Below are 13,094 nucleotides of genomic sequence, written 5' to 3'. Positions count from 1 at the left end.
TGCACATTCCTGTCTGTTTCACCGTGATGCTGACGCACTGCACATTCCTCTCTGTTTCACTGTGAAGCTGATGCACTGCACATTCCTCTCTGTCTGTTTCACTGTGATGCTGACTCACTGCACATTCCTGTCTGTTTCACCGTGATGCTGACGCACTGCACATTCCTCTCTGTTTCACTGTGAAGCTGATGCACTGCACATTCCTCTCTGTCTGTTTCACTGTGATGCTGACTCACTGCACATTCCACTCTGTCTGTTTCACTGTGATGCTGACTCACTGCACATTCCTGTCTGTTTCACCGTGATGCTGACGCACTGCACATTCCTCTCTGTTTCACTGTGAAGCTGATGCACTGCACATTCCTCTCTGTCTGTTTCACTGTGATGCTGACTCACTGCACATTCATCTTTGTTTCACTGTGATTCTGACTCACTGCACATTCCTCCCAATCTGTTTCACTGTGACGCTGACTCACTGCACGTTTTTCCCAGTCTGTTTCACTGTGATGCCAACTTGCTGTAATTTGATGAGAGGACACAGTGGCATAGTGATAATGTCACAGAATAGAATAAAACTGCCTTTATTGTCAGGTGCATTTGAATAAGTGCAGTGAAAAGTTTGTAATGTTGCCTCTTGGTGCCATTTTAGGTACAGGGTCCCCGTTACAGATACTTAAAACATTATTACAGAATTGAAATAGTAAAAACAAAATAGAATAACATGGCAATACAGAGTTTAAAAAATGTAAGAAAAAATAACGTTATAGTACTTTTTCACTGAGTCTGTGCCCGCTGGGCATCAGAACATGAGGCCACACTTCCTCCACACACTGGCCTCCATCTACGTTTTGCCTCTGGGCCTGGCTGGTCTTGCACTGCTCCTGCTCCAGCCGTGACCCGGCTCCCACCTCGTCCCGTGATCGCTCTGCTCTCTGCTCTGGTCTTCGGCACATGACTCACTTTCTGGGACTCGGCCCGTGCTCACTCTGCTCCCAGTATGGCTGAGACATGCTGGTCTGGTCTCCATCTCCATTCTCCACTCCCTCCAGGTAGGGTACTTTAAGAAGTTAAAAGTTGGGGGTAGGGGAGAAAAACTACAGCAAGAGGCCAAAAAACCCAAAAATGTAAAAGAACCTGGGTGAGTAGAGGATCTCTGGCTAAAGCGTCTTACTCTGATGCCATCTTTAACTGCATTAGCAATCCCTGGATTATTGCTCCAGGTACATGGCTTCAAATCCAACCATGGCAGCTGGTGGCAATTTGAATTCAATGAATAAATCTGGACTAGAAAGAAAGACTCCAAAACTGTGCATTGAAATGACATATTAACTCATCAGGTTCATAAATGTCCTTCATGGAAGGAAATCTGCCAGCCTGACCTAGACTGACCCACAGCAATATTAAAACTGCCCTCTGAATCAGCCTTACAAGCTATATTCAAAGGCAATTATCCAACAATATCCAATGAAAGAATAAAGAAAAAAAAATCAGTGTCATGCAGTATAGTGAGAAAATGACCATGTCACACTGTACAGTGAAGATGTTGCACTGTTACACAATATCTTGAGAAAAATGACAGTGTTTCACTGTTAACTAAAAGCACTGGGTGCAAGAATAGTCATGTGGTTTAAGGCAGCAGGTTCAAGTTCTGGTCTCCAATGGTTTGTATTCCACTTCTGATGTGTAACGTCTGGGCCCTGTGTTGGAACAGTGGTAGCATAACTCTTCCTGACCTGGGTCCAAGTTCCACCTGCTCCAGAGGTAATAACATCTCTGCACAGGCTGATTAGAAAAATATGTTAAATAAAAAAAACTGTGTCACAGCATATGAAGATATATGCTGTCACTTTAAGCAGCTGCCATAACCATATCAGAGTGGCCTGAGTTACAAATTTGTAAAAACTCATATAAAGCTCCCTTTTTAGCTTAGCAAGTGTTCAATTTAAAAATAGCCAACAGCAAAGCTTTGAATCTTAAATAAGATAAAGGTTAATTGATTACAAAACTGTTCCACAAAAAGTGACAGGGTTATTAGCTTGAAAAAAGTGTACAAGGATTAAAATTGGGTAAGGAGAAAAGATACTTATAAAAGATGTAGGTAATATTGAATTTTAAAGTGATTGCAGATGTGTTTGTCTTGGAGCTTTTCCTTTTGCAGTAAAGAGAGTGTAACTTGTAATCAGAGTCAGGGTCCGGTATTTTCTGCAGTTGAATAGTCAATGTTTGCCTGTAGAGAGGACTCAGCAAGTTAGCGGGATTTGTATTGGTTACAGTAGTTGCAGATTACCTTCTTTTAGCAGAAGAGCAATTTTCTGTATGTATTCATCCATGGGATGACAGCATTGCTGGCTAATTGCTCATTCCTAATTGTTAAGAATAACCACATTGCTGTGGGTAGGGAGTCATGTGTAGTCCTGAAGAAGGGCTTATGCCCGAAACGTCGATTCTCCTGTTCCCTGGATGCTGCCTGACCTCCTGTGCTTTTCCAGCAACACATTTTCAGATGTGTAGTCCCAACCAGGTAGGGATGGCAGTTTCCTTCCCTAAAGGGCATTAGTGAAGCAGATGGGCTTTTCTGACAATTGACAATGGTTTCATGGTTGTTATGAGACTCCTAATTCCAGGTTATTTTATTGAATTCAAATGCCACCACCTACCATGGTAGGGTTCAAACCCCGGTCCCAGAATGCTGCCTGGGTCTCTGGATTAACGATCCAGCGATAATACCACAAGGCCATTGTCTCGCTCTTGGTTTCTGAATGCCTTTCCTTCTTGAGCTCCCTTTGATCCAGCGCCTGTTCTTTGATGATAGCTCTCCGCGTACTTACTCGGGGTTTTGCTCAAATTTTAAATTGTTAAAACTGCTGAATCCTGCTTCCACATTAGGTATTGGCTTAGCCTAGTTCTGGAACATATAACCATGCATTAACTTTTAGTCAAGGTAATTTACTTTTTAACTCTCTCAGCCATTAGCTTGGATGGTTCTCATCCTGTGAGAGATTACATGAAATACGGTGAGCTATTCACACTTCCGGTAAACATTTGTCACCTTGAAAATATTCATTGAATTTAAAAAGGTGACTTCTTCTTGAGATATGATTCGGAGATGCCGGTGTTGGACTGGGGTGTACAAAGTTAAAAAATCACACAACACCAGGTTATAGTCCAACAGGTTTAATTGGAAGCACTAGCTTTCGGAGCGAAGCTCCTTCAGGTGATAGTGGAGGGCTCAATCCTAACACACAAAAATTTACAGTGTGATGTAACTCTTCTTGAGATAATTACTGTTTGGTGGCAATTTCAACTAAATCCACAAGGAAAGTCACGTGACTTCTGGGAACCATTTTGCAGGATTCTTTGTGTTCATTTTAAAAAAAGAAGGCTTTCTTTACAAATATATAATACTGTCACCACACATAACTGACAAGTGTGTTCAATTCTAAATTGCTGAAGTGTTTGCTTGGTGTAGCGGGGATTGACATGTCTTAATATGATTGCATGGGCTGTCAGATCCTTAATATGCTGGGCACTTTTTAATTTGTGCTATGATAGCTTTTCTGTAATGAAGCTGTTTAAGTAAGAGGATTCTGACTGAGACTTTACACATGACACACATAGTGCAGATTTCATCGAAAAGTATCAACATTACACTGTTACTTTGAATATAATGATGTAGGCATGCTGTGCAAGAAGGCAGCGAAAGCACTTTGCTTCATATAAACATCTGACATGTGTAATAGATGAGGACACACTCTATGCTGAGATTTTTGGATTGAGGGCAAATAGCGGATGCTGAACAGAAAACAGCAATTTTGCAAAAGGAGCCTTCTTAATATTATAGATGTCTTCCTAATTCCAATGTGAAATGCTATATATACATGTCAGAATGAGTAGATATAAATGGTTCTTCTGCTAAAGCAGAGCTAGAGCAGCAAATATTTTAGAGCTGCATTTTCACTTTGGAGTCAAAAGGCATACAGGTCAAATTCAGTTCCAGGTAGAGGAGCATAAAAAGGAGGCCACTCAGCCCCTCAAGCCTATTCCTCCATAGTTGATCTGATAGATTCTTACTCGGTAAATGAGCACTAATTTGCTCTCCCTGAACTCTGGGCTATCATCCAGCGCCTGATCCATGTGGGTGGCCCCATCCTCAGCATTTGGTTTGTGGGTGCCTCAAAAATCCCTCCAGCTGTACAGTCCCCAAGAAATATAAAATGCTTCTGGCAGGTGTTCATATTACCTGTCAAACTATCAACCTATGATTTCTTTATGGTATCACACTGTTTATGCCTGCAGGGGGAGTTTTACAGTGTGAAAACAAACAGCAAAGCCAGCACCAATTATTATAAAGTAACACCAGTACCATAACTAATGCATTTAGTGCACACCTATTAATTCACCAATGTAAACCAAATTAAACAATTAATCAATTCAAACAACCTGATTAAGCAGTAATGCAAAGTACTCTGCTAAAGAAAATTGTGTCAGAATATTTAAATGAATTTACTTTATGTAATCAAGGAGCTGTTTAGCATTATGAACTGCTTTGACTTTGGTTCACCTCTATCTTCAAATCATAGAACCCCTACTGCTGTGAAGCAGGTCATTCATCCCATCAAGTTCGCACTGACCCTCTGAAGAGCATCCCACCCAGACCCACCCCACCTCTGTAACCCTGCATTCCCATGGCCAGTCCACCTAACCTGCACATCTTTGGACTGTGGGAGGAAACTGGAGCAAACTCACACTGACATGGGGAAAATGTATAAACTCCACATAGACAGTTACCCAGGGCTAGAATCGAACTCTATGCGACAGCAATGCTAACCACTGAGCCACCGTGCCACCCCATATTCTCTTGTAACAATAACTATTTATAGAATTACAAATTATAGATACTGTTTGACTCTAATAGGTATACGGAGCTCAGAAACATACACATGATATTGTATATTGTATCCTGTAACAACATGATTGTGTTCAAAATGGACAGAATGCTGCTTTTTCAGGATGCCAGCGAGTTATTAGTTCTTCTTCTGATGAGCTTCCTGCTCTCACTTGGATTGTCTCCCTCTCTAACTTGTGGATATAAAGACATAAAAGAAGCCATTGGGCCAAACCAGTTTCTTTTTAGTGTTTATCCTCTATGTGAGCAAATGGCTTTAATCACATTTACCCATCCTGTTCCAATGTCCAATTAGCCCCCTTTTCTTTAGCCACTCACCCAACATAAATTGGAGTGTTAGGCAAAGATTTTGCTTCAATTACTAACCCTGAAAGTGCATGTCAACAGTAATTAATATTAATTATTCATATTAATGAATGCTGTTATTAGTTATTATCATTCCATTAAGTAAATGCATTCCAATAAATAACATTAATACTTTCCTTACCCCATCAGACTCTGTTCAGTTGAATCGCCTAGCTTAACTTTCATTAAGAAACATCTCATTGTAGCTTCATCTTACAATGATGCTGCAGGAGGACAGTCAAGCTGAACCTCTCCTCCCCCAGGTTTCTGATTCTACCCATTCTGCCTGTAAAGTATATTAGTCAACACTACCTCAGTTCACATGACAGTGAGATCAAACAAAATTATGGTATAGAGTGTTGCTGTAGTCTTTGCCTCAATCACTCATTCGAGAGGTGAATTCTGGGGTTCACATGTCTCATTATAAAGGAATTTATTTCCCCTGCTCTCGACCTTAAACCTCTTACACTTAATCCTGTATCTGTGGCCCTACATTCTTGACCCTCATTCTTACTGTTTCACAGAACCTCAAATACTTGGGGGTTGAAGCTTCTGGGATAGATCGCACATATGTTCCTTACTTTATACTAAATTACAGCAGAATATTATTTTTCAGAGTGTTACAAATGATGGACAACCGTAAAAATGGGCACATCTATTTAACCACAGCGATGCTGGATTGGAGTCATCTGTGAAAGAGATTGGATAAGTATGGTATGTTTCCTGCCTTAAAGTTGAATTTTTAAGGCAATCTGACAAATTCATGGTCACTTTGTTTTCTTAAACTAAATGCAAATTTATAATCTGTCTGTAATGGGATTTGAACTCACATCCTCTGGATTACTTATCCAGTAATAGCACACCACTATACTGTCAGCTCAAAAAGATTTTCATTAATTTGTGTTGTCTTCAAAATCCAGGTCCCACAGGCTGCAGAATAGACTGCTGTTTTAATGCATGGGTACCTCTGAAAGGGATTATAAATTAATTAAAGGAAATACTGTCATAGTTGAGTTCCTACCCTCTTTGTTTACTTATGAGGATGTTCTCAGTGACCCCACTATCTCTATGCTGATGTCGAGATCTGCACACTAATATTTAAAGCTGCAGGATTTTCTATTTTGTAGTCATCTGAGTTATAAACAACAGTAACGCCTTTTTTACCCATACAGTCGGTTCTGATATAACACAATCGTTCTCTTCTCGTACGATCTCCTTTATAAGAAAATTGCACTAAAGCCATGCCATTGAAACTAACGGGGTCGGCATTGCGTTATAGCCAACACAGATCAGGAAAGGTCCATTTTGCAAATAACGGTCTAAATTCTTCAATTCTCATTGTAGAAATATGTGTTATAGCAGAACCGACTGTATAAGCAATTATGAGATGCCAAAGTTGCATATCATCACTCAGTTTGAGACTAATTCAGCGAGTTAAGGACTTTATGTCTTCGTTCATAGGAGTCACAGTATGGTTCACATTAAAAACACTGAGACTGATTCAGTGTGGTTACAAACTATTGCCTGAGTGGGACATGTAAAAGAAAATGAGAGCAACACACCAGTGACCAATTTACTCTGCTAGTGCTTAGATGGACACACGCTGGACAGATGACAATCCTTTGCATACTCTGGAGAATCTTTATCATTATACCAGAAATGTCCTTGTATGATCCTCTCAACCCAGAGTCTGTGGTAATTCCATTAGTAAGTCAAATCTCCTCCTGTCTAATTGTCCTCCGGTTCAGTGAATGTTTATAACTCTGAGATAATTTTAATTGTTTTGCATATGAGTAGCTCAAAAGGGAAGGGCTCATTGTAGATGTCCAGGCAGTGTATGCTTAAATCATCATATCAGAATATGTACCAATAGTTTTCAGCTTAATAAGTAGATAAGCATTAGTGGTGGTATCAGTGCCTTCCAGTGAGATTGTGGATAACCCACATTTGTTCTCTCTCATAAGTGGAAGCAATTTCTGCCAGCAGTCAATGGTTTAGATGCTAGGTTCAGCTTATGGTGAAATCAGCCACAGAGAAGGCCCAGTAAATGAGGACCATTCAGGAAAGGCACTGTAAGATCACACAGCACAACAATTGCTTAGACGAATGCAGAAACAAGGACAGAAAGTTGGATACTGAATGAAATTCCATAAACTTTTTCATTTATATTTATACAACATCAAACACATTTTGTAAACAGTTTATCATATTAGCAATGCTTAATGATGGGTGTCATTTCATTCACGAGAAAACCCAAAAAATGGTCAGTTTGAGGCTGCTGATCCAAGCAACAGCTGCGTGGAAGAGGATTAGATTAGATTCCCTACAGTGTGGAGACAGGCCCTTCGGCCCAACCAGTTCACACAGACCCTCTGAAGAGTAACCCACCCAGACCCATTTCCCTCTGACTAATGCACCTAACATTATGGGCAATTTAGCATGGCCAATTCACCTGACCTGCACATCTTTGGACTGTGGGAGGAAACCGGAGCACCCGGAGGAAACCCACGCAGACATGGGGGGAATGTGCAAACTCCACACAGACAGTCGCCTGAGGCAGGAATTAAACCTAGGACCCTATTACTGTGAGGTAGCAGTGCTAACCACTGAGCCACTGTGCCGCCCTAATGTTTCATGCTGCCATCTCCCTCTCTCTCCCGTGTAAGACCCCGTGTTTGATTTTACCTTTTGTGCCAAGGTGTCTTTATGGGGATTGTGGCAAGTATTGGGAACTGCATCATTAAGTTGGAATGATCTTTTGGGTTTTTGATCGATATAGTTATTCAGTAGTCTGTTCTGTTTTGTTTGTGTTTAATTCGGTAATCTTGTAAATAAATTCTGTTTTGTTTAAAACTGAGTGGTTTGACCGACTGCATTTCTCCTGGAATATCAACTCGATATCTGCTTAAAACAATGAGCAAAGTTAGGGTCTGGGCTACTTTCTTGAAATGTTTTGGCTGGGGGAGGGGTAGTGGTGGCCATATGCTGGTCCATAACAGGTGTAGATAAGGTAACTTGCAGGTATCTTTTCACTAGGCTGAGGGATTTCAAGACTAGGGGGAATATTTTCCAGATGAGAGGAGAAAGATTTAAAAAAGACAGGAAAGGCAATTTTTTTTACACCAAGAGATGTTTGTGTGCAGATTGAAGTTCATGAAGAAGTAGTACAGTTACAACATTTAAAATCATTTCGATAAGTACATGAATAAGAAATATTCAGAAGGGTACGGGCTAAGGTGGATAAAGAACTGGTTGAGCAACAGGAGACAGAGAGTAGTAGTTGAAGGGAGTTTCTCGAAATGGAGAAAGGTGACCAGTGGTGTTCCACAGGGGTCAGTGCTGGGGCCACTGTTGTTTGCAATATACATAAATGATCTGGAAGAGGGCACTGTTGGTCTGATCAGCAAGTTTGCAGATGACACAAAGATTGGTGGCGTAGCAGAAAGCATGGGGGACTGTCAAAGAATACAGGAGAACATAGATAGACTGGAGAGTTGGGCGGAGGAGTGGCAGATGGAGTTCAATCCAGGCAAATGTGAGGTGATGCATTTTGGGAAGTCTAATTCTAGAGTGAATTATACAGTAAATGGAAAAGCCTTGGGAAAAGTTGATGAGCAGAGAGATCTGGGAGTTCAGGTCCATTGTACCCTGAAGATTGCTGCACAGGTAGATAGAGTGGTCAAGAAGGCATATGGTATGCTTGCCTTCATCGGATGATATATTGAGTATAAGGGCTGGAAGGTCATGTTAAAATTGTACAAGACATTCATTCAGCCTCATTTAGAGTACTGTGTACAGTTCTGGTGGCCACATTACCAAAAGGATGTGGACGCTTTGAAGTGGGTGCAGAGAAGGTTTACGAGGATGTTGCCTGGTATGGAAGATGCTAGCTATGAAGAGAGGTTGAGTAGGTTAGGATTATTTTCATTAGCAAAAAGGAGATTGAGGGGAGAACCTGATCGAGATCTACAAAATCATGAAGGGTATAGACAGGGTGGGTAGAGATAAGCTTTTTCCCAGAGTGAAGGATTCAATAACGAGAGGTCACGCTTTCAAGGTGAGAGGTAAAATGTTTAAGGGGGATACATGTGGCAAGTACTTTACACAGCGGTTGGTAGGTGCCTGGAACTTGTTGCCAGCAGAGGTAGTAGAGGCAGGCACGGTAGATTCATTAAGATGTGTCTGGACAGATGTAAGATTACGTGGGGAGCAGAGGGATACAGATGCTTTAGAATTGGGCGATAATTTGGATCGGCTCAGGGTTGGAGGGCCGAAGGGCCTGTTCCTGGGCTGTAAATTTTCTTTGTTCTTTGTTCTTTAAGTGTAGGTAGGTGTGATTTGGTGATGCCAGTGTTGGACTGGGGAGTACAAAATTAAAAATCACACAACACCAGGTTATAGCCCAACAGGTTTATTTGGAATCACTAGCTTTTGGATCGCTGCTCCTTCATTAGGTGGTTGTGGAGTATAAGATCGTAGGACACAGAATTTAGAGCAAAAGTTTAAAGTGTGATGTAATTGAAATTGTACATTGAAAAAGACCTGGATTGTTTATTAAGTCTCGCATCTTTAAGACTGACCATGGTGGTTTCAGTTCTTTCATATGTAAATCCCAGAATTTCTTAAAGTTACGTTCTCAAGTGAACTTTAACATTTGGTGCCATGTCAGCCCTGATAATGCATTGAAGGTGTGAGGTGCCCTGTGTGAGGCTGTCTGTGCCCCAATGTTCAGACTGATTCTAATTTAAAAAAAGGGATTAATAGAATCTTACATGGATTTGTGGCTTTTTTGAGCCAAATAAAATATAATTCTGCAAGTACAAATTCACCCCACAAACTTATAAGTGTGTGCATGTGGATGTGTGAGTGTGTAAAAGGGTACAAGTCTGTGAGAGGGTGCGTGTATGAGTGTGGGAGTGTATGCGTGAGCGTATGAGAGAGGGCCTGCGTGAGTGTATGGGTCTGTAGGAGTCTGTATATATGTGTGTGTGCGTGGTGTGTGCGTGCACACGTGTGTCTGTGTGTGAGTAGTGCAGTGGGGTCACCTGTAGTGTGACATGAACCCAATGGCAGTTGAGGTCATCCCCATGGCTACCGAATTTGGCTATCAGCCTTGCTCGGCATTTTGTATTGTTGCCTGTCCCGAAGTCTGCCTTGGATGATGGTCACCCGAAGGCCCGAGGTCAAATGTCCCAGACCGCTGAAGTGTTCCCCAACTGGGAGGGAACACTCCTGTCTGTTGATTGCTGTGCAGTGTCCATTCATCCATTGCCATAGCCTCTGCTCAGTCTCAACCAATGTACCATGGCATCCTTGCCTGCCGCGTATGAGATAGACAACATTGGCCGAGTCACATGAATACCGGCCACGTACGTATGGGAGGTGTCCCCATGTGTAATAGTGTTATCCATGTCGACATTCTGACATATCTTGCAATGTCTACTGTGACAAGGTTGTATGGTCTTGTCCTGAAAGCCGGGCAGTTTGCTGCGAACAATGATCTGTTTGAGGTTTGTGGCTGTTTAAAGGTGAGAAATGGAAGTGTGGGGAAGGTCTTGGCGAGGTGCTCATCCTCATTGATAATGTGTTCCAGGCTGTGAAGAACATGGCATAGTTTTTCTGCTCCTGGGAAGTACTGAACAATGAAGGGTACCCTATCGGTTGCAGCATGTGTCTGTCTCCTGAGGAGGTCATTACGGTTCCTTGCTGTGGCACGTCGGAACTGGCAGTCGATGAGTTGAGCATCATACCCTGTTCTTATGGAGGCATCCTTGAGTACTTTCAAGTGTCCATCATGTTCCTCCTCATCTGAACAGATCCTGTGTATGCATCGGGCTTGTCCGTAGGGGATGGCTGTTTTAATATGTTTCAGGTGGAAACTGGAGAAGTGAAGCATCGTGAGGTTATCCATGAGTTTGCGGTAGAGTGAGGTGCTGAGGTGCCCATCCTTGATGGAGATGCATATGTCCAAGAATGAGACAAATACTAGAGAGTAGTCCATGGTGAGTTTGATGGTGGGATTGAACGCACTGCTATCACTGTGTAGTTGTTTCAGTGACTCCATGCCATGGATTCAGAGGAAGAAGATGTTGTCAATGTACCTGGTGTATAGTGTTTGTTGGAGGTCCTACGTAGAAAAGCAGTCTTGTTCGAGTGTGTGGGACTAGTCTCGTTTGGGATTCTGGTTGACATGGTTAGTTTGAAGGGTCTGTTTCTCTGCTGTATGACTCTATGACCAGCATTTCTTCCTATCTCTATTTGTCTTGGAACTGAGCGTCATTTCACAACACAATTAAGGTCACATATAGGCTAGATCTGGTAAAGAAAGCAGGTTTTCTTCCTTAGAAGACTTTGCTTTTTACAGCAATTAATATCATAGTCATTATTACTGGGATTGGCTTTCAACTCCAGAATTTATTAACTGATTTGATTTGAACAGATGCCTCCAGTGCATTAACCTGCCTCTAGATACTGGTCCAGCGACTTTACCTCTACACCATCATCGTCTGCTGAATATGTCTTCTTAGAGTGCAGTGCCCAGGACTTCACACAATGCTCTTCAATTGAGGCTGAACCCAGTATTTTACACAGAATAACCGCAATTTACTTGCTTTTATACTATATGCTTTTGATTATGAAGTTCAGTAACCATTTTCTGAACCTATCCTGCCAACTCCAACAGTTAGTGTATATATGCAGCATATGCTCTTGCATCGCTTTAGAATTATATACTTTAATTTTTTTAATCACATCTCCTCATTATTCTTACCAAAACTATATCTTGACACATCTCTCTCAATTAAATTTCCGCAGTTACAGCAGACCTTTCTGCCAGCCTCTTTGGGTCCTTTTGAAATCTATCACTATCCTCCTCATGGTTTTCAATACTTCCAAATTTTGGGTCATCAGCAAAGTTTGAAATAATGCTTTGTACGCCAAAATCTAGGTCATTAACATTAATCAAGAATATCAGTGGTTTTCATACTGCCCCCCTGAGGAACCTCATTATGTAGCTTGCTCCACCTTAAAACAACCATTAATCAATGGTCTCTTTGTATCCTTGAAGCACTATCCCTCTTATTCCATGGGCTTTAACTGTGCTGCCTTGTAGCACTTTATCATAAGCCTCTTGGAATTCCAACATCAGCTATGCTACCCTGATCCACCTTCTCTACTAGCTCATCAAGAAACTCGATCGTGTTACTGTGACACAATCAACCTTTTATGAAATCCATGATAGTTTTCCTTAATTAGTCAACAGCTAGTGACCATGCCATCGTGACAGCAGAATGACAAACACTGAGAGCTGGATTCAAGACTTAGCAAACCTGACTTGAGGTGTCCTGAATGATCTCATTTTCATTCCAACAATGTGGATGGTAACTGGAGTCAGTTCCTGGAGAGCTTAAGTCAGCGATAATGGCTGCCAAGGTAGGCAGTTTAAGGGGCACATCTTGGTGCTCTGAAGGTTCACCCCAGGCATTAAAAGAGAGTAAAACCAAACAGAAAGTCCACAAATCCTCTCTACCTCATCTATTATCTATACTAACTCCCTCCCCTCTGCCTAGCCTGCCATGGCCCCCTCATAGATTCCATTCCTCCACTTTGGTAGCAAGAACAGGAAGGTAGACTACTACCTCAATGGAATCAATTTATGTAAAGGGGCAGTACAGAGAGATCTGGGTGTTCTTGTACACCAGTCAATGAAGGCAAGCATGCAGGTACAGCAGGTAGTGAAGAAGGCTAATAGCATGCTGGCCTTCATAACAAGAGGAATTGAGTATAAAAGCAAAGAGGTGCTTCTGCAGCTGTACAGGGCCCTGGTGAAACCACACCTGGAGTA

At 41.8% G+C, this 13,094-nt stretch overlaps 1 long non-coding RNA gene across 1 annotated transcript in view; it reads left to right on the top strand.

Annotated features, from left to right (window-relative positions):
• The first annotated feature begins 862 nt into the window (after window positions 1-862).
• Window positions 863-13,094, top strand: part of LOC122563840 — a 36,711-nt gene continuing 24,479 nt past the window's right edge. The window contains exons 1-2 of the long non-coding RNA XR_006315753.1: window positions 863-1,049; window positions 5,868-5,965. This is a non-coding gene — a long non-coding RNA (uncharacterized LOC122563840). The remainder of the gene's footprint in view (window positions 1,050-5,867; window positions 5,966-13,094) is intronic.

Source organism: Chiloscyllium plagiosum, chromosome 28 (assembly GCF_004010195.1).
Source record: "Chiloscyllium plagiosum isolate BGI_BamShark_2017 chromosome 28, ASM401019v2, whole genome shotgun sequence".
In the NCBI taxonomy this organism is placed as follows: domain Eukaryota; kingdom Metazoa; phylum Chordata; class Chondrichthyes; order Orectolobiformes; family Hemiscylliidae; genus Chiloscyllium; species Chiloscyllium plagiosum.
Note: the sequence above shows the minus strand (reverse complement) of the source record. Positions and strands in the feature narration are given on the sequence as shown.